Here is a 24353-nt window from a genome sequence, read left to right on the forward strand (position 1 = left end):
GGTACAGTGTTCTCTACACAGAAGTTGATATAGTCTGTTATACAGTGTGTTAGGCTATCAATGTCATTCCCATGAGCATCACAAAAAACTTCCACCTAGTTGAATGAGAACAGTCCTTCAAAGCCTCATCAGCCTTGTTGGACCATCTTTTCGCTGTGCGCGTGACAGCTGCCTGCCTGTGTATGAGAGGTTTGTACACAGGCAGGAGGAGCAGGAGGTTTAAGGGGTGCTTAAAGTTCAAAACCTTCATAAATATCTCTCCAGAATGTATGCATGCTCTGAAATGGTCCTCTGATAAAACAGTCAAGTCTGGATTCAGTAAATGTTTGCACAGGGAAAATACACCAAATGAAGAAATTCAGTAACCATTCACAACAGGAGGAAAGCTGCTGAACAGGGATGCTAAAAATAAACACATCACCTATACTGAAGATATTGTTTTTTTTACAGGAGACCATGCAAATTAAGATTTAGCACGATCCAAAAAAAACTTCATACCAGCAAGGCACACAGGGAATGCAGAGGCTTTTCTATTCTAGTATCTCATCGCTCCAATTATTAAGAGACTGTAGGGCACAGGGTGCAGCCCGCTGGATTATATTCATCAAGCAGGTTGTGCATGTAAGCACATGAAGAGGCTGTTTGCTCTCAGGCTTCTTTTACAGTTGTTTTTTCTTTTGCTACACAAACTATTTATGGTAAAATTAAGTGAATCTAGACTTTCATCTTTAATAGGGCAGAGATTTTGAATAGCTTTTGGCATGGAATGACCATATGTGCAGGATGTAGGTATAGTTGACCTGAGGCATAACTGAACTAAGCTGCTCAGGGCCTCCAGTCTACAAATAACAAGTGTGAAGCCATTTGTTCATACATTGTCATTTTGTTAAATTAAAGATAATTTATTTAAGTACAATGTCTTAACTTTTTGTACTTATTTTAAATGGTTCTTACTTTCCATTTAAACAAAACTGCATTCCACAGGTTGCCAGGTTAATTATTTTTGTACATTTGTACATTTGAATAGTTAATTTGATTTGATTTTTATTTGAGGTAAACACATTAAAAACAACATTAAATAGTTCCTTACAGTACCCAGCTTATTGTATTTCTAATTAGTAAACTACAGATGTGATCTTTCAATTATCACTTATAATTATGTTAAACGCAGTAAGATATTTATAGTCATTGTCCCTTCTGAAATTTCTGCGGGTGTGTGGTAACATATTTAATTTCTTTCTCTGTGTGTGTGTGCTTTTCCAAAGCAGTTTCTGCTTTACACCTGTAATAGGATGGGGGTTATGGATGGAGTAGAGTTACAAATCTGTATAGTAGCCTAAAAAGGCTTGGGCAGACCCTGAGTCAGTGGGTTTACATGCACTTAAGGAACTAGGTTTCAGTCAGCTTTCTCCAATAAGACGATTTCATAACTGTCATGTAAATGAGAAACCTGAATTCCAAAATTGGTGTAGGGGATTGGAGAAATCGGATTCCATATAAGTATCTAGGTTTCTGTTCCAACTCTGAAGCTGCTGCTGACTTTTTTTGGTGTGTGTTTGTTGATCACTAATACAGTGAAAATCAGCATGCCACGCTCCCAAAATAAGGTTGGAGGTAGACCAGAAATTGGATAGCTGATCTGCTGCATGTGTATGCTGATTTACAAGAACCAGGTTACTACAGTGCGTGTAAACACCTTCTCTGATTACCTGCATAACCTGGTTTCTCTGAGTAATCTGCTTACAGTCTAGGCATATTTTAAGATTTGCTGCTTTGAATAATAATTAGTATTTGATTTTTCTACAAAAATAGAATATGCAAGTATATGCATTGTAATATGCAAATATTGTTAAGTTCAATTGTTCAGTGCAGGACATATTGATGTCTCCTACTTCACTGAAAAGTCAATTATCACTGTACAGTGCTGCTTGAAAGTTTGTGAACCCTTTAGAATTTGCTCAATTTCTGCATAAATATGACCTAAAATGTGATCAGATGTCCATTCAAGTCCTAAAACTAGATAAAGAGACATCAGTTAAACAAATGAGACAAAAACCTTACACTTCTTTGTTTATTTATTGAGGAAAATGATCCGATGTTACATATTTGTGTGTGGCAATAGTATGTGAACCTCTAGGATTATCAGTTCATTTGACGGAGAAATTGGAGTTGGGTGTTTCAATCAATGGGATGACAATCAAGTGTGAGTCTGGGAGGCCCTGCCTTACTTAAAGAAGAGGAATCTGCGTCTTCACTATCGAAGTCTGAGCTTCACAACACAGGTTTGTGGAAGTGTATCATGGCTCAAACAAAGGAGATTTATGAGGACCTTAGAAGAAGAGTTGTTGATGCTCACCAAGCTGGAAAGGGTTACAAGACCATTTCTGAAGAGTTTGAACGCCACCAGTCAACTGTCAAGGAAGATCATATACAAATTGAAGACATCCAACACCATTGTTGCCCTCCCCAGGAGTGGTCAAACAGCAAAATCACACCAAGAGCAGGCGTGTAATACTCTGGGAGGCCACAATGGACTCCAGGGTAATGTCTAGGAAACTAAAGGTCCCTCTTGCAGTGGCTACAGTCAGTATTTATGAGTCCACCATCAGGAGAACATTGAACATCAATGGTGTGCATGGCAGAGTTGCAAAGAAAAAAGCCTGTTCTCTCCAAAAAGAACATTGCTGCTGTCTACGGTTCACTCAAGACCACATGGATAAGCCAGAAGGTGATTGGAACAATGTTTTGTGGATGGATGAGACCAAAATCAAACTTTTTGGCTTGAGTGAGAAGCGTTCTGTTTGGCGATGAGCAAACACTGCATTCCAGCATAAGAGCCTTAACCCATCTGTGAAACATGATGGTGGTGGTATCATGGTTTTGGCTGCTTTGCTACTCTGAACAATAAATAAATGAATTGTGTGATTTGTTTAATTAGGTTCACTTTATCTAGTTATAGGACTTGTGTAAATATCAGAACACATTTTAGATCATATTCATGCAGAAATACAGAAAATTCTAAAGGGTTCACAAACATTCAAGCAGCACTGTATCTGCACTGGAGGCTTCAAGTTTCCACATTCGACTTGTGTAAGCTGCATGTACTGGACAACGATTGGCTCCAAACTGGTTGTGATGTCAAATCAGCGGATGAATGCGAAAACAAACTCTGCACGTACATCATTCTGCACAATGAAGAGCTCAACATCCAACTGAAGGAACAAGAAGCAAAATAGAGCTTTGAGTGGGGTTCAGTGCATGTAAACACACTGAATATAGATAACCACTGGTTTCTAATTGTCTGTAGTGCTTGCATGTTAAACTCCACAACAGAGGGCAGAAAGGAAAGATCATTAACATGTAGCAATTCATCCTTGTTTTTAATATTCTACTGAAGCACTGACTATTAGTGAAAATAAGATAAATTCACTCTGTGAGGAAAAGCTGTGCTCTCTTACTACAGAGACTGTAGCCTCAAACCACGCTCAGTCTTAATGCGAAGACAAAAATGAATACATTTGAAAAAAATCTGAAGCAGTATCTTGCTTCACTAATACTCTTAAAATAAATGAACCATTTTTCCAACATAGGGTCAGGGGTAGAAATCAGATTACTGACCTGATGCATGTCAACATGGATTTCAGTACCCAGGTTGCTACAGTGCATATGCTATAAATATGTTGTTTTTCTTGTGTTCCTGTTAGCATACTGAGTGAAAAGGTTATACAGTGTCTGATCATCATCTCACATCTAATTACCTGTGTTAAAAGGCCTCTTTCAAAAAAGGAAACAACTGCCAACTTTGTCAACTTTTTTCCTGGTAGCCTAGTGGTTAATATTCATACCATGTAATGCAATGTCTGTGGTGTGATTTCAGCTGGGACCATATACATATAGTGCCAGTCAAAAGTTTGGACACACTTTCTTATTCAAGTGAATGGGGAAGTGTGTCCAGACTTTTGACTGGTACTGTATATATACAGTAGTGCGCAAAAGTTTTAGATTCTTATCCATTATGCAATACCATCCGGGAGGTGTCTGATGGGTCCTAAATTTATTCTGCAGCATGACAACAAGCCCAAACATCCAGCCAGATTCATAAACAACTATTTTCATCAACAACAAGAAAGGACTCCTTCAGCAGATGGTTTGGCCCCCTCAGAGCCCTAATCTCAACATCATGGAGTCAGTTTGGAATTATATGAAGAGACAGAAGTAACTGAAGCACCTAAATCCACAGAAGGACTGTGGCAACTTCTCCAAGATGCTTGATTTCATTCAGGTTTATTCTGTTTACTGTTTGTGTGTATACACACTATAATGTGGTGTATTTAATGCACAGCAATTTACAGGGCATTGTTTTGTGATATAGGCTCTCTGCAGCAGCAAATCAATGGATGAGTGCAAACCATAGACTGTAAAAAATATGGATGTAGCCACCGTGATGTCACCCAATGGTTTCTGAAATGCTGTTTTGAAGCTCAAAGTAGGCAGCCCCAGCTGTCGCCTTCTTGGCAGTGCCTCACTCCTCACTACTAACTCCCAGCTAATCCAAAATGGGCAAAAAGGTGGAGCTGAGTCAGGCCGAATGAAGCCTAGTTGCTGAAACGAGCCACCTAGCAGCTAGCAACCTGTCACTCAAAGTGGCCACGTCCTTAATTATGCATAACTTTACAGCTTGATAAAATGTAAATTGGTGAGTTATAAAAAAAAATTCACCCCCCATACAGTTGTCATGAAAGGGCAAATTAGCTACAGACACCAACACCGTTTTTTGTACCAGGCTGTCAACATGTTTAATTCTGCTGTAAATTTGGGGGTCTATGGGGTCGCTTTTGGAGTCAGCCTCAAGTGGTCATTTTAGAAACTGCAGTTTTTGGCACTTCTGCATTGGCTTCATTTTTCAGCGCCGGAGGTTTCTGCTTGGTTCAAACAGCCAACAGACCTTGTTCAGTCACTAAATAGTGAAGTCAAACCCTGTTTGATGGTGATCGTAATGAGCCTTTTGATAGTGCCTGCATACTGTGTAACTGCACTACCAGGTCTGAGCCTAACTCCACGCACTGCATAATTTTGAAAAATGCTAAAAAAAAAAAACATGCAAGGGGCTGAGGAGAAGAGTTACAAAAACATTGCAACGACATTCAAACGGGCCAGAAGTCATTGTGCATGTTGTCTTGTAGCTCTCCAGTTGTCTGTTCCTGCGATTATCAACTGGTAAAATCTTTTTTAAAACATTAACTCGCGGTGTAACCGGAGCTGTTACTGAACCTGTGCGACCACAGCTCTGCAGCACTACTCCACAGCTCTGCAGCTCCACAGAGAGGACAGGCAGTTTCCGTGGAGCTCCGGTTACACCGTGATTAAACGTTTTTAAACAAGATTTTACCAGCTGATAACTGCAAGAACAGAAAGCTGGAGAGTTGAAGAGCTGCAGGGCAAGATGCAAGGAGGAATTCTGATGTTTTTGTGGCTGCCAGCAGCTTTTCTTTTTTTGCAGATGGACAGACCCCCTTCAGCAGGCCAGCACAGCTGTAGCTGCTGTTAATTCCTGAAACCAAATCTGTCTCTGTCTATCAGCATATATTTGAAAATGAGCACAGGGCTGGGTGTTATCATTCTGCCATTTATATTAATTTCATGACGTAGAGGACTCCCAAGCGGTTGACTCTACGTCAGCAATGGCCCTGCCTTTTCAAGACTGATTTTAAACAGCAAATGACAGGTTGAGCCTTGTTCTTATAAATTTGGTGTCGATGTCAATATTAACTAAAGCATCGATGTGTTTCATCACAGTACAGTCATGTAATTTAGTTTACAGCTCAAAAAACATGTTTTAGTTCACAGTACTTATTTAAAGGCATTACTGGAGTAGCTTTGAACTGATGTGGTCACATGGGGTTTGTTTCATGGTGTAAGAAAATTATCATTTGGATGTGCCTTGGTGGTGGACTAATAAAAAGACAGAACTTATGTTTCAAATAGATCTTAAAGACTTAAACAGAGCTTCAGGCTACAGCACAAGCGAGTGTCCTTCCTGGAGCAACTTGCAAAAGCTGAGAGAAAGCTGGTTGGTAGAGGTATGCAGTCCAGATGGCTGTCAATGAACATGTGTTTGTATTTCTAATCACTAGGGCCACTTCAGGCTGTGTTTTCTACCTGAAGCACCCTGTAGACTCTCCAAATGAAGAAAATTAAATTCATATGACTTTTTTGTAAATTAGTCAATCAACAAAAAAGTCATAAACCACCTCAAGTACCTCTTTTCTTGCCTCTCAGCAGATGCAGTAATAGTGCATTGCCCTCTTTCATTCTAATAAATAAACCTGTTTTTATGAAACAGTAGCTGTTCAAGAAAAGTATTCCAAGATTCAAAATTGGCAAAAAATCACATTCTCACCTGGGGTCCCTGGCTTTTGAGTCTCCATGGCAACAAACATCACTGCATCTAATCATCTGTCACTGCCAGGCAAGCCGTGCTGTGTATCTCTGTGTGTGTGCACATGTACCTATCTCTTTGCATATATGTGTAAGGTATTGTTTGGGTGTGTTGGATGTGAGTGATGATGACTTGGTGAAGAGTTGTGGCTGTTGCTGCTGACATGCCCGGCACACTGGGGAGTAATTGTGATCGGTCCTTCAGTAGCAGAGCGAGGGCATCAGGTGAGGACGGGAGGCTTTAATAGACAGGATGAGATGAGAAGTGAGTCCAGCAGCTGAGGCCTCTGCCTCAGACGCTTGCGCAATCAAGACTGACAGGTGGTGATGGCTGTCATAGAGTCAGGAGGAGGAGAATGGAAATGTCTTGATTGGTCTGGCTGTGTGCCAGTGCAAATGCATGTTCTGCTAAGTTCTCTCGTATCAGGGGTGTCTAAACTTCTGTCCTCATGTTGATTTGTGAAGATGTTCTCATGCAAGCACTTACTGGATAGACACATGGATGTCTGTTGGGTTAGTGTCTGAGCTGGATTCTGCTCAGCTGTCAGGAGGCAGCGGCTATCAAGGAATTACAATGAGAACATTGTCATTTTCCTACCTGAGTGTCAGGAAACATGAGAGTGTGTGAGAGGTGCAGCGCTTCGGGGAATTAAAGTTTGCACTGCTCAAACCTGTAAAAGGAAAGTAATATTATGTTCTTCTGGAACAGGCTGTACAGCAGGATTCAAGCAAACTTCAATCAAATGGGGCATAGTTATCTGTAAATATACATTGAAGCAAATTATTCATTTTTTTTTATTCTACGCAACTAAACAAACAATAAATTAATAGATTATGCAATTAATCTCCTTTCTTGAACTCATTTGCCAGTTTGTATTATCTAGCTCGTGTGAAAGCTATCATTCGAACTTTGGTGCAGACTAAACCACACAGAGACCAACTAAAAACTACAGGATTTTCTGATAGTAAGTAGATATGTGATAAAACTAAACCACTAAATTCTCTTCTCTTGGTAGCTGTCAAGTATTCAGTGTCTATAATAGAGTTGTGAAGTGGCAGGAGCTATTTTGGGTGACCCTGGTTCCAGAAATAAAAATCATATTCATTTTTCCCATAGGTAGTGGCTATGTCTGAAATAAAATAAATGTACAAATAAATAAATACAAATAAAATGTTTAATGTATCCACTATATAGTGTCCACAATAATTTCACAATACAATGAAAAAAATAATGTCAATGGCATGAAGCAAGCAGCGTAAGTCATTTCACTTTTAATTTCTGGGTCACTTTTTAGTGAATTCAGCAACTATGGCACCGTATTTTAATTACAAATTCAACAACAAAGCATTTATAATTCATTACTGTCCACCATGCCAAAAAAAAAACAGTAGAAGCTTGAGCAGTGGATGTTTAAGTCACATGTTTCATGTATGTCATGAAGTCTGTTTCTATTGCACTTTGCTTTTATTGATACACCAACTTTTCAACCTTTCAATCAAGTGTGAGAACCTTTTTTCAATATTTCAATATTTTAACAGAAAACAGGTGGATAGAAACCTACATTCAAACAATATACCCTCTCACGCAATATCTCTGCCTAAAGGCCATCTCCTGGCAACCCCTAACAGGTTAGGAAACCTCTGGAGATCTCCTAAATACTGACTGAGATAAGAGTAATTTATTAAGAAATTTGATAAAATGCTTTTACTCCTAAAAGTAGAACCAAAAATGTGTTAAACTTTTGGCCAGTAAGGAGTGATTTCCTAGTCTGAGAAGCTTGCTAAATACAGCCCTAGAGCTAAAGGATAAGGATCGGATAATACCGACTCAGCCTGACCCAAAAGCCATATTTTAGCTATATCTTATTTATTACTGACCATTGGCTACCCTGTATTGTTCTCCATTCACACTTGGCATTGTGTATTTACTTATTGCAGCTGAAAACACATGGACTGCCACACTCAGAGAGAGGAAAAGAACATTTCTGTAATAAATAGGATTTAAAACTAACTGAACCCAAACATGACCTAATGCCTCAGACCCAACCAGAAACCTAATACTTGTCAGGACCCATTGAGGTTAGAGTGGGTAGTGGCACTTTAGCCTGGTGTTGTGCTCATTGACAGCTATTCTGTTTTGACATTGGTAGAAGCCTAATGGAAGAAATGACAACTCTTAAATCAACGTATTTCTTCTCTTTTCTCTTTTCTCCTTTTTCTCTTCAGTCTAGATGAGAGTCATTTACTGCTTCAAGCAACCACTAGCTGGCAGAGTGGGATGGAGAGATTTTTTGCCACTGATTAGTAAGAGCAAAGCAAAACTAAATAGCCTTCATTCCCAAACAGAAATCAGCTAATGGAACCATGATATTAGTCTAAATAATGAAGTTAAATCAAGCTAATAAGGGTCCCCCAAGGAGACATATTTAATATATTTAATCAAATGTGGTGAGAAGATTATAAATTTGGCTTTAGAAGGTTTATTTTTTAACAGAAGAAAGCACCCTTTATTGGCTTTCATTTCTGTTCAAATATAAGTGGAAATAGTACACTCTACTGCAATGTGCAGGATTTGGATTTGGATAACCACTGAAGTAAAACAAACCAAGATGATCTTATTTTCACTGAAAAGGATTAAAGAGAGCATTGTAATTTCAGCCAGAAAACTCCCATACCTCTCAGATACCTAAAGAAAGATGCTGTATGTTGAATTTCCTTCCTTTATGTGTTATAAAACGTCTACTATAACTGATTTATTTTTTTCTTAGCTTCATCCTATTGGTTTCCGTCTGGAACAACCCATTTTCCCCCTCAGAGATCAATAAAGTTTCATCTTATATCTCAATGTCCAATCGGAGCCCTCACAGTAAAAGCCACCTCCATCCACACTATGACTCCTGTGATGCTGGCAGATGTTTCAGCTAGCAGTTGGTAGATTTTAACTGCAGCCATGGCAGTGAGTCTTCCTCTTTATCAAACTGAACGGCTCCCCTGGAAGCCATGTCTACATTTATTCATTAACTGACAGGTTATGAAATTTCTTACATGCTCATCAGGAGATGACACTGGCCTGTCACTCCTTATTTACTGTGAATGAACTAGCATGAATGGGATGAATGTGCTACTTTTGTTCTGGATTTTTAAGGTAGGTGGGAAAGCCATGAGAGATTACACAGTAATTGTACGAGGGTGAGCAACAACATATTGCAAAATGCCATTATGGTGATGAAAATATGAGGCAGAAAGCTAAGGACAAGAGCTTGTTAAAAATGAACATAAAAACTACAATGCAATGACAAGGACTATTTAGGTGAGTGTCCCTGAGCAAATACAGTGTTGTAGTGATCCCAAAGTTTCCAAACACATGATGAGAAGATTACAGTTATCCCATTAACATTAATTTCAAAATGAAAGTCTTGTCACTTTCTGCTTCATGTACTAAATACATTTATTCATTTTTCAAAAATCCATGTCCAATTTACAGCCAACATTAGTTCTGAAATGCTCAATAGTCAGGTTTCCATCCAAACGTAGCACAGATTTCAAAAAAATCAGCAAAAGAAAATTCAAAATTCACTGCTGTTATATGAATATTAGGAGTTGAGTTATCGAGATAAACAAACAGTACCGTGGGATGAAACAGTGTTGCAGCTTGGGCCCAATCCTTTTTAACGTATATATAAATACATTTGCAGAACAACTGCAAACATCCACAGCTCCTGGTTGTGACTCTGCAGGACACAGAGGTCAAATGTCTGATGTTTGCTGACGACCTGGTTCTCCTGTCTCCCTCCAGAGAGGCTTACAGCAGAGCCTGGACATCCTCCACAAGTTCAGTCAGACATGGGCCCTAATTGTAAATATGAACAAGACCAAAATATTGACTTTTCAAAAAAGAACGAACTCCTGGAAAAATAAATTCACATTAGGAAATATAGAAACTGAGCATACAAAATATTATACATATTTAGGCTTGAATATCAGTTCCACAGGACATTTTGGCCTGGCTGTGAACGAGCTGAAGGAGAAGGCAAGAAGGGCTTTTTACACCATCAAAAGAAAAATACCAATGGACATTCCAATTAGGACCTGGCTCAAAATTCTAAATTCAGTAGTAGAGCCAATAATGTTATATGGTAGTGAAGTGTGGGTTGCACTTACCAGCCAAAACCTCCCAAAATGGGAGAAACACCAGATAGAAGCCCTGCATGCAGAACTGTGCAAAAACATACTTAGAGTTCACAGACACACAACCAATAATGCCTGCAGGGCAGAACTTGGTCAATGCCCTTTACTAATTAAAATTCAGAAGCGAGCCATCAAATTTTATAAACACCTCCAATCTAGCGACCCCCAGTCCCACCAGTACAAAGCCCTTCAGTTCCACCAGTTGAATAAAGATCCCCTCTGCCAGCTGCTGCTGAAGCTCTGCCCACACACACCAAAAACAATCTGGCCCAACCAAATCATCTCAAAACAAAAAGAAAATTCTATCAAATATTGGAACGAAACCACCAAATCACAAAGTATATTAGAATTATATTCGACCCTAAACAGAGAGTACATGGTGGCAGAATACCTGACCACTGTGACTGATAGAAAACTGAGGAAAATGCTGACAATGTACAGACTGAGTGGACACAGCCTGACCATAGAAACAGGTAATCGCAGGCAGAACAGGCTCCCCAGGGAGGCCAGGCTGGCTTCACTTTGTCATAAAGGAGAAGTTGAGACAGAATCTCACTTCCTATTATACTGTGACAAATATAAGGATTTGAGAAAGGTTTTCTTAGAAAAAATAAATCATATATATCCTGAATATAGGGAGAAAAGTCAATGTGCAGTAATAGCTGTAAAATATATTATATATATATATATATTTGTCTGCCACTAATTTATTCTCTCCAGTGGACGCTTCAGTCGATGTTTGAGTCACATCCTTCATGTACAGTCATGATTCGCAAAGTGTCGCCATTACACTTTGACATGTTTAGCTTTTATCAATACACCAACATTTCCACCTTACCCAAGCATTGAATATTCTGCATTTCCACTCAGGTTTTTTTAATGCGCAAATTAAAAATGCAAATAAACATTTGGATGGAAATGCACCCACTGTTATTTTGAAGATGGTCCAAAGAGCAATGTTTGCATTTTTTACCAAATGGCTTGATAATGTGGCAGTATCAGTAGGACAAGTGTAGATTTTTTCATAACATTGTGGATGAATGTGTTGAATGTGGATATGATGACCAAGCAGTTGGAAGCACGGTCTTCTATGTCGTACTGGCAAACAAAGGGAGGGTAAAAGTTACTTTGATTATGTTACTACCTGCTTCAGTGTTACCTGGATATTGTGACGTTGAAACAAAAGCAAAAATGCTTCTTATGTGATGTTATCTCTGTTATCTCTCTTAGAGGGTAAATTATTCTGTTTTGGTGGCACTTGGAAGCTGCTCGGCGTCCTCTTGATCACATTCTTCATATACATATATATATTTGTCTTTCTTGTTCTATTCTGTACACGCATCTATTGCATGACTGTCCATCCTGAGGAGGAATCACTCCTCTGTTGCTATTCCTCAATGAGGTTTCTTCCATTTTTTTCCCAGTTAAAGGTTGTTGTTTTTTTTTTTAGAGAGTTTCACCTTATTTGAATCAAGAGTCTAAGGACAGAGGATGTTGTATTACTGTACTGATTGTAAAGCCCCCTTAGGCAAATTTATATATAGCAGTTAAAAGGCCAGATATACTCCGAAATGGACACAGTCATAGATAGTGGACACACTTGCATTTTGTTTTCCTAGGGGGAATATTTACAATGCAAAATCATCGAACAGCCATGGGGTCATGCAGCTCACTAACTTGTATATGAGACATTTAGAGCAGCTTGCCATAATAACGACTTCAAGAAAATGCTGCTTGATAGTATAATTAAACTTCTCTCATTTAAACTAGGGACTTTTACAATTAGTATGATCATGTTAATTTAAAAATGGCCAAGCTATGAAAATACAAGCCAGGTTGTTGTTCTGAATATTCAGGAAAATCCACTTTAATGTTTCTTTGTGTTTGAATACAGCAGTGGGAAATAGATCACATTCATTTTGTCAAAATGGCAGCCTGCACAAACTATCCTCTGCTCAGCCATTTGAAATCATTGGTGCTCTGATCACTCATTAGCATACAGTATATCCTCTGTATGCCTGTTGGCACAATGTAATCTCTGAAGGAATTACATGAAGAATAAAGCAGGGTTTTTTTTACCCCCTCAGCAGTTCACATTTCACAGTTTGTAAGCTGCCATACTCAATGTTAAAATGGTTTTAATCCATATACATTTTTGCACAAATATTTATTTCCCAGAAAAACCATCCTTGTAGTTTGGAATAAGAGAATAATAATAAGAGAATATGACATTGCGCATGTGGTTACATACAATATGATAAAGGTGAGTGTTAGAGTTCATTCTTAACCTTGGAAACTGTAATTTGATCAAATAATCTTAACACAAGGTAATTCACTTTTTGTAGCTTTCACCTACATCAACATGTGACAACTGAGCCATCTCCATGACAACTGAACAAACTCCATTCTCTAATGAAGATGAGTTTGAATTAAAGTTCCCCCACATTAAGACACTTGGAAAAATAAACTGTGATATGTCTTTCCCACGTTAAAGTTCAATTACCTAGTTATAAATCCTTAAAATGACATTAAACTGGAATAGTTTCCTTTCAGCTGCTGGATACAAGATATCTCCTACTTTATTGTAAGGTCCATTCTCAGTGTATGTGCACTGAAGTTTCCACATCACACTTGTGTAAGTTGCATACTGGACCACGACTGGCTCCAAACTAATGGTGGGCACAGAGAGAGAGAGACATTTTTTAATGCAGCGGGGACTTAAAATTTATTTTTGTCATACTATGATCAAAAGTGTGTGACTAGTAAGACCCTCATCAATAGACCATTAGCCTGTTAGCATGCTAACATTTGTTAATTAGCCCTAAACACAAAGTACAGCTGAGGCTGATGGGAATGTTTTGCTGGTATTTGGTCATAAACCAACATATTGGACAAATTTAAATTAAATCAGATGATGGCACTAGATGAAAAGTCAGAGGGATACAATTCATCCACAATCCATCCACATTTCACACATACTCGCATACAAAAACAAAATGTCAACCTGCTGGTGGCACTAGATGAAAAGTCAGAGGATCACCAAAGTCAATATGTTGTATCTTATGGGGACCATGAATGTCTGTGCAAAAGTTCTTCTCAATCCATCCAATAGTTAAATTTCATTCTGTGGTGGACTAAGTAACTGAGCAACATAGCCATCCCTATCATCCCTAATAATCATTAGCAATAAGCATCATCATAAACTTTATTTATAATTTTAATTGCAAAGTTGTGTTACAAAGAGCTTTACAAGTACATATACTCTAAATTTACAATAATTGTGACAGCTATACACCAGATTCGTAATCCATTTATCAATCAATCAATTTTTATTTATATAGTGCCAAATCACAACAAAAGTCATCTGAGGGCACTTTTCACATAGAGCAGGTCTAGACCGTACTCTTTAATTTACAGAGACCCAACAATTCCACCATGAGCAAGCACTTTATGCATTCTAACATTTTGTATTTTGTGATGCAGTTGATTCAGTTATATTGTGCTTTTTATGCCTATATAATGACTTTCTGTAGTCTAACCTGGCCTGTGTAATGCTATTATAACCAGTTGTTATGAGGTAAGTCACACTCAGTTTAAATAATCCTTTGGAATACATTACATATACTATATATTCACTGTTACTCATTGCTGGTATGTGTTAGTGTGTGTATTACCGGGCTGTCATCTAAAACAGCTAAAAAGCACTATAATTTCTGTAAAAAATCTTTAAGACTCCTTCTCTTAGTGAAACATTTGGATGTGAATTTTATGGCTCCTGACATTGATTTCAGGACCAGAGGTGCATATTGTCCTTTTAGTTAATATCACACCAACCAACATTTCTGGAGTAACCGAATCTGTTCTTTCAGCTCTATGTCCCTGTGCCTCATGTCAACCTACTGTAATGTATGGCCAAATGTTGCCTCACTACTTCATGTCATGCCAATTACACTGCCAATAAGAATGTATAAAGCATAAAACCATTAAAAAAAAACAAATCACTTGGGTTACTTGTTAAACAGGCTATGTGGCTTTGACCATGGTTGCTGCACAGTAAATCTATTTTTATCCGAAAATGAAAAGACTGTCTGTTTTCTGTTCCCTCAAGAGAATCCTAGTCTATCCTGCCCGTGGGTTTTTAAATGCCACTGAATTACTGATAGTGAGCTGTTTAAATGGCAGTTTGCACTGTTAGTCAAAGTAAATTAGAAAGAGCACTGTGAAAATGATTTGCACTGTGCCCCCTTACCTATCATCTTTGGAATAGAAAGTAAAGCAGTGCCAGCCAGTTATCAATACACATAATTAAATGTGGCAAAAAGTTGGGTGAATTTTCCTATGGAAGCCCAGTATTCATATTAAATGATGTTTTGACCTATTAATATGAATGTAGTGGGTATCAGCCTACGCTGCCCTCTGACATGTGGCACCATTCTCTAGCCCTGACCTAACATACCTTTAAACTGCCTTTGAATCCTACCCCCAGCTTGACCTGGCCTTATATCTACATTGTATCTACTTAGGCTAATTTACATTGACTGGCTCCACTGGTTTGATAGATAGTGCCATGTCCCACTCAGTGTTCCAGCCTCCATCCATGCTTGTCTTGCTCCACACACCTATAAGATGTCCTTGAATCCTGCCCTTGTCCAAGCAAAGAGCAGTTACTCTTGCTTAATCAGGACTTAGCCTTAGCACATATAAGCTACAATGGCTGGTCCATGTGGCTTGATTGGCATTTTCATTTAAATGCCACGGCCCCCTCAGTTGTCCAAACACCATCATCTGTTTACCTACTTCTACTAGCCTTGCAACAAGCCACTGATTAAATACCCCTCTGGTATGAGAAACTATTCACTGAGAGACGCTATGCATCAAATCATAGCCAAGAAGTCAAAAATGTGTTATTCACATGAAATTATTCTTTGACAAGTTTTTAATATTTTCTGTAGGCTTTTTTTATGCATTATTGACCCTCAAATTTGTGAAAAGAAAAGGTTCTGTCTCCAAAACCAGTCTCTAACTTGCTGGTGCTGTAAGGTTCCAACTATCAGCAATTTTTATATGTAAGAATATGAGAGGCATTCAGACAGCTAACTGGGTTTGTGTCTGTTTTATGTTATAACTTGAGTCCTGCAGTAGACACAGTGATGACAGTGACTACATTCAGAGCTCAGACACAGACAGAAAAACACACAGACAGAAAAGATGTAAAATTGGGAGCAGAAAAAGACAATAAAAGGGCTCTGAAATGAAGAACAACAGATAGAGACAGCAGCAAAACAAAGGTGAGAAAATGTCTGCAAATGAATTGAGAAACATTTTTGAATGTTCTAATTGTCTTGAATTCTGTTGTTGGTAAAACTTGATTAACTGTATTATCGGTTCAAATCTGTCAGTGAAAACCAAATGTTTCATAACTAAAACTAAAAACCAAACAACTGTGCTATAAAGTAGCAAAAAAAACCTTACTAAAAATTACCTTGTACTATTACGTTTTCACTGTTTATGAGTTGAATGTTTGTAGCTCTGGCATATGAAGTGTTCTCCAGCCAGGTCAAATCATGAGTGCAATAGTGTTCGAGTGGTATGTTGATATTAAAGACAGGAAAATAAGGGCAAGCTCAGGATCCATCATCCCTGCACCAATCTGACATCAGATCAAATGTGACACATTACCCTGTCATTTCCCATGGTGTGAGTCTACCTTAATTGGCACTAAGAAACATACTGTGTATCACATCCCACCTCTCTATCTTATGCCTTATCGCGCTCATCTTTTGTATTTGGCAGGCTATCAGATTGGATAGATGTAGTAGATGGATGTATTCCACTCAATATCTTGAAATCAGGGTAAAACAGTATGATTAAATAGCTTAGCTGCCACTACATTCTCCTTAATCGCTTCTTTTTCAGGGTTGGTTGTTGGTTGGCCAGCTTAGTATTTGGAGAAAGTAAACAAAGATGCCATTACATGGTACTAGGCTTGCAATGTATCATTATGCCCTGATATATGTCAGAAAGAGTAGGGATCATACTGTCTAGTGTGTTGGTGATATATTGCTGTGTGTCAGAGTTGAAATCTGAAATACAAAACAGTATTGTCAACAATGCAGTATTCCATTATATAATGTATTTTTCTTTACCAACGAACTGCAGATTGTGACAAAATAAAGTTTACTTTTTCAATAACAGTACAGATTAAAAATGCACAGCAATATTATGTGACCAGTATGTAATTATTGTCTTTGGCCCTATGACAATCAATGGACTCTGGTGGTACTGATAAAAACAGACCAGCTTTATGTAATCATCTGCCAATCGATTGCAGTAGCTATACAACAACACTGCAGAGAAAAAGTAGCTATAAATGACCTCCCTGCTCATTGGCTCAGCCTGGTCTGGCTGTGAAGTCTGTTTCCTCATCGATTTGAATCAAACCTGTTTCCTAACCCCAACCTGTCACCTTCTGCAAAACTTAACTCAACACAACCTTAGCCCTAACACTAACCTGTCATCTTCTGTAAAAATTAAACCCAACCTTAACCCTAACCCCAACCTGTCATCTTCTGTAATACTAACCATAACCCTGATCTGTTATCTTCCGCAATGCTTTACCCTAACGTAACCTCAGCGCTATCCCCAACCCTTCATCTTCTGCAATGCTTAACTCCAACCCGGCTCTGGCCCTAACCCCAACCTGTCATTTCTGCAAAATCTAACCTAAATCTAAATTAAGCCTTTACCCCATAAACAGAAGGCAGGACTATGGGAAACACTATTTGAAGGAGATCAAACTTATATGGCAGAGTAAATAAAGACAAACAGTAAATTTATCACTCAAACCATCTTGTTTTAAATATCCATCATTGTTTATAGCCCAACTTCCTTCATTTAGCTACTGTAACTGTTCTAGCACATTTTTCTCCTGTCCAAAAAGAGATTATTACTGACATCAGTATGCTTAACTTCAGTTTTACCTCCAAATAAAGTGGTCAAACTAAAAAAGTTAGGTAATGCAGATAAACTGCTGGCTTCTTGGGGCGCCCTGATGGCCTAGGGGTTAATCCGACCATGAACCACAACGTCCCCAGTTCCTGTCTGGCTGGGACCAACTTCTGTCTTGTTTACAACCTGTCTGACTACACATTTTATGTGCTGTTGGACCAATGTTTCCACCACATGCTGAGATCTCAGCAGAAAGTTCTAACTGATACAACCCATGGCAAAAGCACTAAAATTAAACCTGAAGTTGTAACAAACTGTAGCTTCCATTTAAGACCACAGATTTCTTTTAAATGCTCTAAATGGTATGATTACAATATATTAGTAAACATTAATATGAGTAAACATTTCAACAATTACATGCAAATGAACTTTGCAGTCTACTGCAGATAAATTCAAAATAATCAGATCCCCACAAAATTTGATTTTGAGGTTTCAAGGAGTATCAATTCATTGATCCATCAATCAATCAGACATGAGTAGTTTCTCCTCTGGGCATGGATTAAAACAGGAATGCATTGTTATCGGTAAATCATCAGTAGCTCTCATCTCTGTTTTATTTACTTTAGTTGTAAGGCATTCACTTTCACACACATTGCTGAGGAAAACTGACCCTGAAAGCATATCACTGGTCAGAGTGGTTTTTGAAATAAGCCATCATCACATTGACTGAGCACACTGGCCTGAACACGCCCCCATATCTCCTCCAAAGTCCTTGGAGACTCGTGCAGAGGGCACTTCATGACAGACACTCTTTTCCGCCATATTGCTCCTGTTTGCATCACTCTCCTGCTTTCCCACACTTGTCCCTGAAAAACTGAATTAAGTGAAAACGGTTAGGAGAGAAAGATATTATTTGTTTCTGATGGATATTGCCTCATATCAAAGGCCAGTGCAGATGTGTGGAGCACTACTGTATGCAGCAGCGAAGCGAGTGGGTGGAAAGACAAAAATGGTTTGGACAGAAATAAAAGACTCGGACCACGTAGGCCCATTTTATAGAAGTTATTTCCATCTTTACAAAGTATACAGCCATTCTTAAACACCCTTTAACATTTTCAAATCGACAGATCCAACTGTAGAAAATATTTCATTTTTAGAATGTTAAATGATTCTCTAAATGCAGCAAAGACATACAACTTAATAAAAAAGATGTCAGAAAATGCTCCGAAATTTTCTTTAGATAATCAGTAGTTTTTTGTAAATCAGTCTCTGAATACAGTTTTCTTTAATTATCTTCTATTCTAGTGTGGAACACCTACTATGAGTCCCTTGCTGTATGCGTTCCCACTGACAGCTAATGCATAAGAATTTGAAATGCAGCAAATTCAAGAACAAGCTGATGTCCTTGAATCAAAAATATCCTCTTCAAAACTCATGCATAACAACAAGGTTATTATGATGCCTGTCTTAACCATCAAAGTATTGTGAATACCACATAATCCTTTTAATCCCCACAGTGGGCCAGAACCTTTTTAATCTCAGCACCACGGGAAGGAATTTTTTTTTGCATAAGCAAAATGTTTGGGTGCCAAAAACATGTGGGCTTCAAAACCTCATTCTATATCCACAGTAAAGCACTCACACATTAATATGAAGTCCTATTTAGAGATTAAACTATGCTGTATTGCATAACATGGAGGTTCTACCTGTCAGGGGAACTACCACCATGGGACACAATTTGAGAAAACAAAATAATGAGATCTTTATTCTCCACGTACCTATTGTCACATACTTAAACAATGGTTTCCCATTCTTTTTAAAGTGTAATGATAGTGCATGATAGGATTCTTATAACAATGAACTGAATGATTTTAATTTGCATATCAATAATGTCTCAGACTGCAATACTATGGACTCTTTGCAACTTTTGGACTCTTTCGATTTTATACAACATACTGCTTGGCCAACCCACAACTGTGGCCACACACTAGATTTAGTGATATCTAGGGGGCTGAACATTGTGGTTGATAAGATTGTTGATATAAATATATCAGATCACTACTTACACTGCTTATTCTTCAACATTACTTTTGTGGGCCAGCCTCTCTCTGATGAAATCACATCAATTCATGAACAAGTAAACCACTTTAACTGTAAATTAAGATCAACTCTCAACATTATGGCACCAGAGAAAATCAAAAAGAAATCACAGGTTAAGGAAGGGCCTTGAAAAAAATGAGGGAACATGTCTGTTAAAGAGGGAATTTGGAGGAAAAGCAAATTAACAATCCACTGAGAGATCCTCATGAAATCCATTTTTGTTTATAACAAAGCTTTACACTGTGAGAGACAGGAATATTTCTCTTCTCATTATTAGTGACAGTAGAAACAACCCCAGAATTTTATTTTTAACCATTTATCACCTTTTAAATCCTCCTAAACTTAGTGAAAAAATACACCATGCCTCACAGTCAAAATGCAAGGGGTTCACATCTTTCTTCGGAAGTAAAATTACTAATATCCGAGCTAGTATTGTAAATAATTTTACCAATCAAAAACCTGCCAGTGCTTCTTGGGGAAATCTTAATTCCTTTTGTAAAATTAGTGAAGGGGAACTCCCAAAAATCAAAATCATTATGCAGCTGAAATCCTCCACTTGCTCCCTCAATGCCATTCCCACTCTCTTCTTTAAGGAGGTTTTAGATAGTTTTATCTTCAATGTATTTGACATTGTAGACTGCTCTCTAGAGACAGGCATCTTCCTAGATACACTCAAAACAGCTCTAGTCAGGCCTTTACTCAAAAAGCATACTCTTGACCCTTCTGTTTTGAGTAATTTTAGGCCCATATCAAACCTGCCTTTTCTGGGTAAGATTTTAGAGAAGCCAGTGTTTAAACAGTTGGATGCATTCTTGCAAAACAACAAAATCCACAAAAAAAATCCAGTCTGGTTTTAGAAGAGGACATAGTACCGAGACAGCACTTGTAAAAGTATAAATGATCTTAGAGTGAGCACAGATAATAAAAATGTTTCAATCCTTGAAAGACCTGAAAGTTGGATTAGACTCTCTGGAACTACGCTGAAATAGTTTAATGCTTACCTCACTGGCAGAAGCTATTTTGTTACCCTTGGTGAACATTTTTCAGACAAGCGTGATTTCTCTTTTGTGGTCCTTAGGGTTAAATTCTTGGTTCACTACTGTCCTCCCTGTATATGCTTCCGATGTAAATTTTCATTGTTATGCAGATGACACCCAGTTATATTTATCTGTAGCGCCAGTCAATAAGGAGGCCCTAAATCCTTTGATAAATTGTCTCCCTAGCATTGTACAGAGGATGAGTGGTAGCTTCCTTAAATTAAATGAAGACAAAACAGAAGTTCTTAAGATTGACACAGCTGCACAGAGAGAAGAACTTTCAAGCAGGCTTGGAAATCTGGCTCTGCAGATTAAGCCAGAAGTAAAAAGCTTGGGTGTTATCCTCGACTCTGAACTGAATTTTAAAGGTCATATCAACGATGTTAAAGATAGCTTTTTATCATTTAAGAAACATCGCAAGAGTCAGACCCTACAGATGCAAGAAAGAAGATGCAAGAAACTGACTCATGCCTTTTTTTTCCCACGCTTAGATTATTGTAATGCCCTTTATACTGCTTTACCAAATAAAACCACTAATCAGCTGCAACTCATTCAAAACCCTTTTAGACTACCTGGTACTGCTGCAGTTCAACCCACTGTTGCAGAATCCTTGGCAAAGTTTGTCATATGCTCTCTCTTCAAAACAAAACATGCAAAACATGTGATTTTATCTATCCATAGTGTTGTGAAATAAATGAATGCGTGAAATAATCATGAAACCATGATTTTTCCTCAGACCATAATTATACCATCAAAATCTATAATCGTTGGATCCCTACTCCCAATTTATAGATGACAAAGAATTACAGGAAACAAACAAGAAAACAACTCTGCACCGGGCTATGCCCCATTTAGGGCCCCTGGCAGTAAACAGCCACTGTGGCCTGCTTGTGTCAGCATGGTCTGAACTCCTGGGAGAAGCTCCAACTCCTCCTTATATAAACAGTAGCTCCTCCTACTTCAGGAAATACCTATTACCCAATAGATAATGATTATAAGTCAACAGTGGAAAAATATTACTAAATATGTTGAAAAATGAACATGATCTTAAACTGCTCAAAATCAACATATGCTCCAAACATTTCACAAACCTCCCCTCCATCTATACCACACTTGGCACATTCCCCCAGGAATTTGACCATAAAAAGGAGTCCGAATAGGCGGGGACTGATTTCGCAGTTCCTGGGTCCAAACCAGAGGATGACCAAGTACAGTCTAGAGGAGAAGAAACACAAACATTCATCAAATAAAGATGTTAAAATACACAATTTTGGGGTGCCCCAGTGGCCTAATGGTTAATGCGCATACCACATAATAGCATCCACAGTTTGACTCCCAGTTACATGACCCTTGTTGCATGTCATACCCCTCTCTCCCTCTCCCTATGTTTCCTACCTCACTGACTGTCAAATAAAGGCAAAAATTGCCAAAAAATAATTACTATATTTTTATCAGGCTTTCTTCCTGAAAAATCTCATGTGTCTATGTGAATATGGCACCACTGCACAAACAACATAATACAACTACAATTAACAGGTCTCAACACCCATAAAAAAGAAAAACGCTATGTTAAATCTTAAAGTAAACACAAAAAGCAAGATATTTAATTGGCTGTCATGGGCCATGACAAATGTGGGAACAGATGGCAGTAAATTAAAGATTTTTATTATAATAAAGTAAACAACTGGAGAAATAATTGCAAATATGGAGTGTGTCAGTCAGTAACATCAGCAATGTAGGTGTGAATGTGTGAACAATGAAGTGTAAGCCTGCTGCTGCTGGCTGGGATGAGTCAAGGTGAGAGAGCCTGAACAATGCTGGGAGTTGGCCTTTTATCCTGTGGGCTGCCACACCCACATTCTCCCAGATACCTTTATGGACACAAGAATATAATAATAACTCTTTACCATACCAGAATCAATGCACTTAAGGTAGGTTAGGCAGGTGCCATCATATTGGCAGTGAGATGACCAAAGTTGCAGCTTGATTGACATCTGACTTCTTGTTGGTATAAAGCATATAAAACATGCTAAATTATTTTGCATACTAACAACTAAAACAGTATACTATGTCGAATAGTATGTATTACATATATAGGTACTAGCTGCATCAAATTTCATGCAATTCATCTAATAGTGGTGGAGAAATTTCAGCTAAAAGCACAAATATCAGCCTCATGGCAGAAATGTCAAGGGATCACCAAAATAATCAAGATTCATCCTCTGGATGGTTGGTTAAAAACCTCCAGTGCTCTGGAGTAATTCTAGGGATGACAATGTCGGTCTGTCAGTTCTACGAAGGAACCTTGAGATCCTCCTACAGTGCTGGTACCTACATTGAGCTTCTAGAGTCCTGTCACAACAAGCACTTGCGAAATTATGGTCACAGCTGATTGCAGCTGCTTCCATCAAAGAGTTTTTCTAGAATGTTTGTGTGAATTCTTTTTGCCAGCACACAGGAGAAGCTCACCTTAGAGCTCAGGTTAAAATCACTGAAATCAAGTTGTGTCCCTTCCAGTATTAGCATTCTTTGCTAGCATAAATGTTGAGTGGCGAGGCATTTCTTTCTGTGCTTATGTCAAATACCTGCACACACATATACACACACTCTCATACTCAGCTTGATACATGCATGACAGCATAATTAATTATCACTGCTCCCACAGCACCATGCCGTTTTTCCCCCAGGAGAATGTTCATTATTGATTGAAGTAATTGCAAATGTTTAAATCTCAAAGTTGAGTGCTCACATGATTGGTACTAACGGCTTCAGGTGATTTGTAAAAAAGTGAGAGAACTGGGAACAGGAATGCTTTCTTTCCAAATTCTTTGGCAACATATGCAACATGCATGCTTCCAACTGCCTGTTGTAACACGTGACTCAAACACAACCATTAAATCTAATCAGAATGTCAGTTTAAATAATTAATTTGCATTTCTCAAATTATTGGTTGCCATAAAAGCTATTACACACCTTTTTGTTTGCTGTCAGGGAAACAGTTTTTTACAACCTGGATCATATTTTCACACTTCAACCATCATTCTTACTGGTTATGATAACATCACACTCAGCAGCTTCATTATAGTGATATAAGGACACAGCCACATTGTTACATTGGCATTGGGCCTCATGCAAGAACATTTTGGTATTTTTATCCTAAAACTGACTTTTTTCATACGAGTGTTCCAAGTCAAATTCATCAAACCCTCTTATCGTAAATCACTCATTTCAGCCTGGTGAATGTCACATGTTCATGAGGAAGAGCACGTTCGTGAGATCATTAGCATAATCAGCACTGTTAAAATTGCCAAATAAGGCGACCTGTTCTGCTCCGTTTGTGGGCGAGTTTGATTAACAAAAAAATTTAAAAAAAACTTCACAACACACACTGCAAAAACTCAAAATCTTACCTTATACATTTGTCTAATTACTAGTCAAAATATCTCATTACACTTAATATAAGACACAATCACCTAACAAGTAAAATTTCAATGAGATATAGGGATTTGTTTTTAGACAATGCATCATGAATATCTTGTTAAGTGAGAGAGTCTTTAAAACATCTTGTTTTGAGTCATATCTCAGATGAAACAAGCTTTTTTGACGTGTCACAAGGTTTTCACGAAGCTGCTGTTTTATTTG

General features: G+C 38.2%; 1 long non-coding RNA gene across 1 annotated transcript in view; it reads left to right on the forward strand.

The window, feature by feature from the left end:
- The window catches only part of LOC122993103, a 35298-nt gene that overhangs the window by 5122 nt on the left and 5823 nt on the right, over positions 1-24353 (forward strand). The gene's annotated exons all lie outside the window — the stretch shown is intronic.

This window comes from Thunnus albacares, chromosome 12 (genome assembly GCF_914725855.1).
Source record: "Thunnus albacares chromosome 12, fThuAlb1.1, whole genome shotgun sequence".
NCBI classification, from domain to species: domain Eukaryota; kingdom Metazoa; phylum Chordata; class Actinopteri; order Scombriformes; family Scombridae; genus Thunnus; species Thunnus albacares.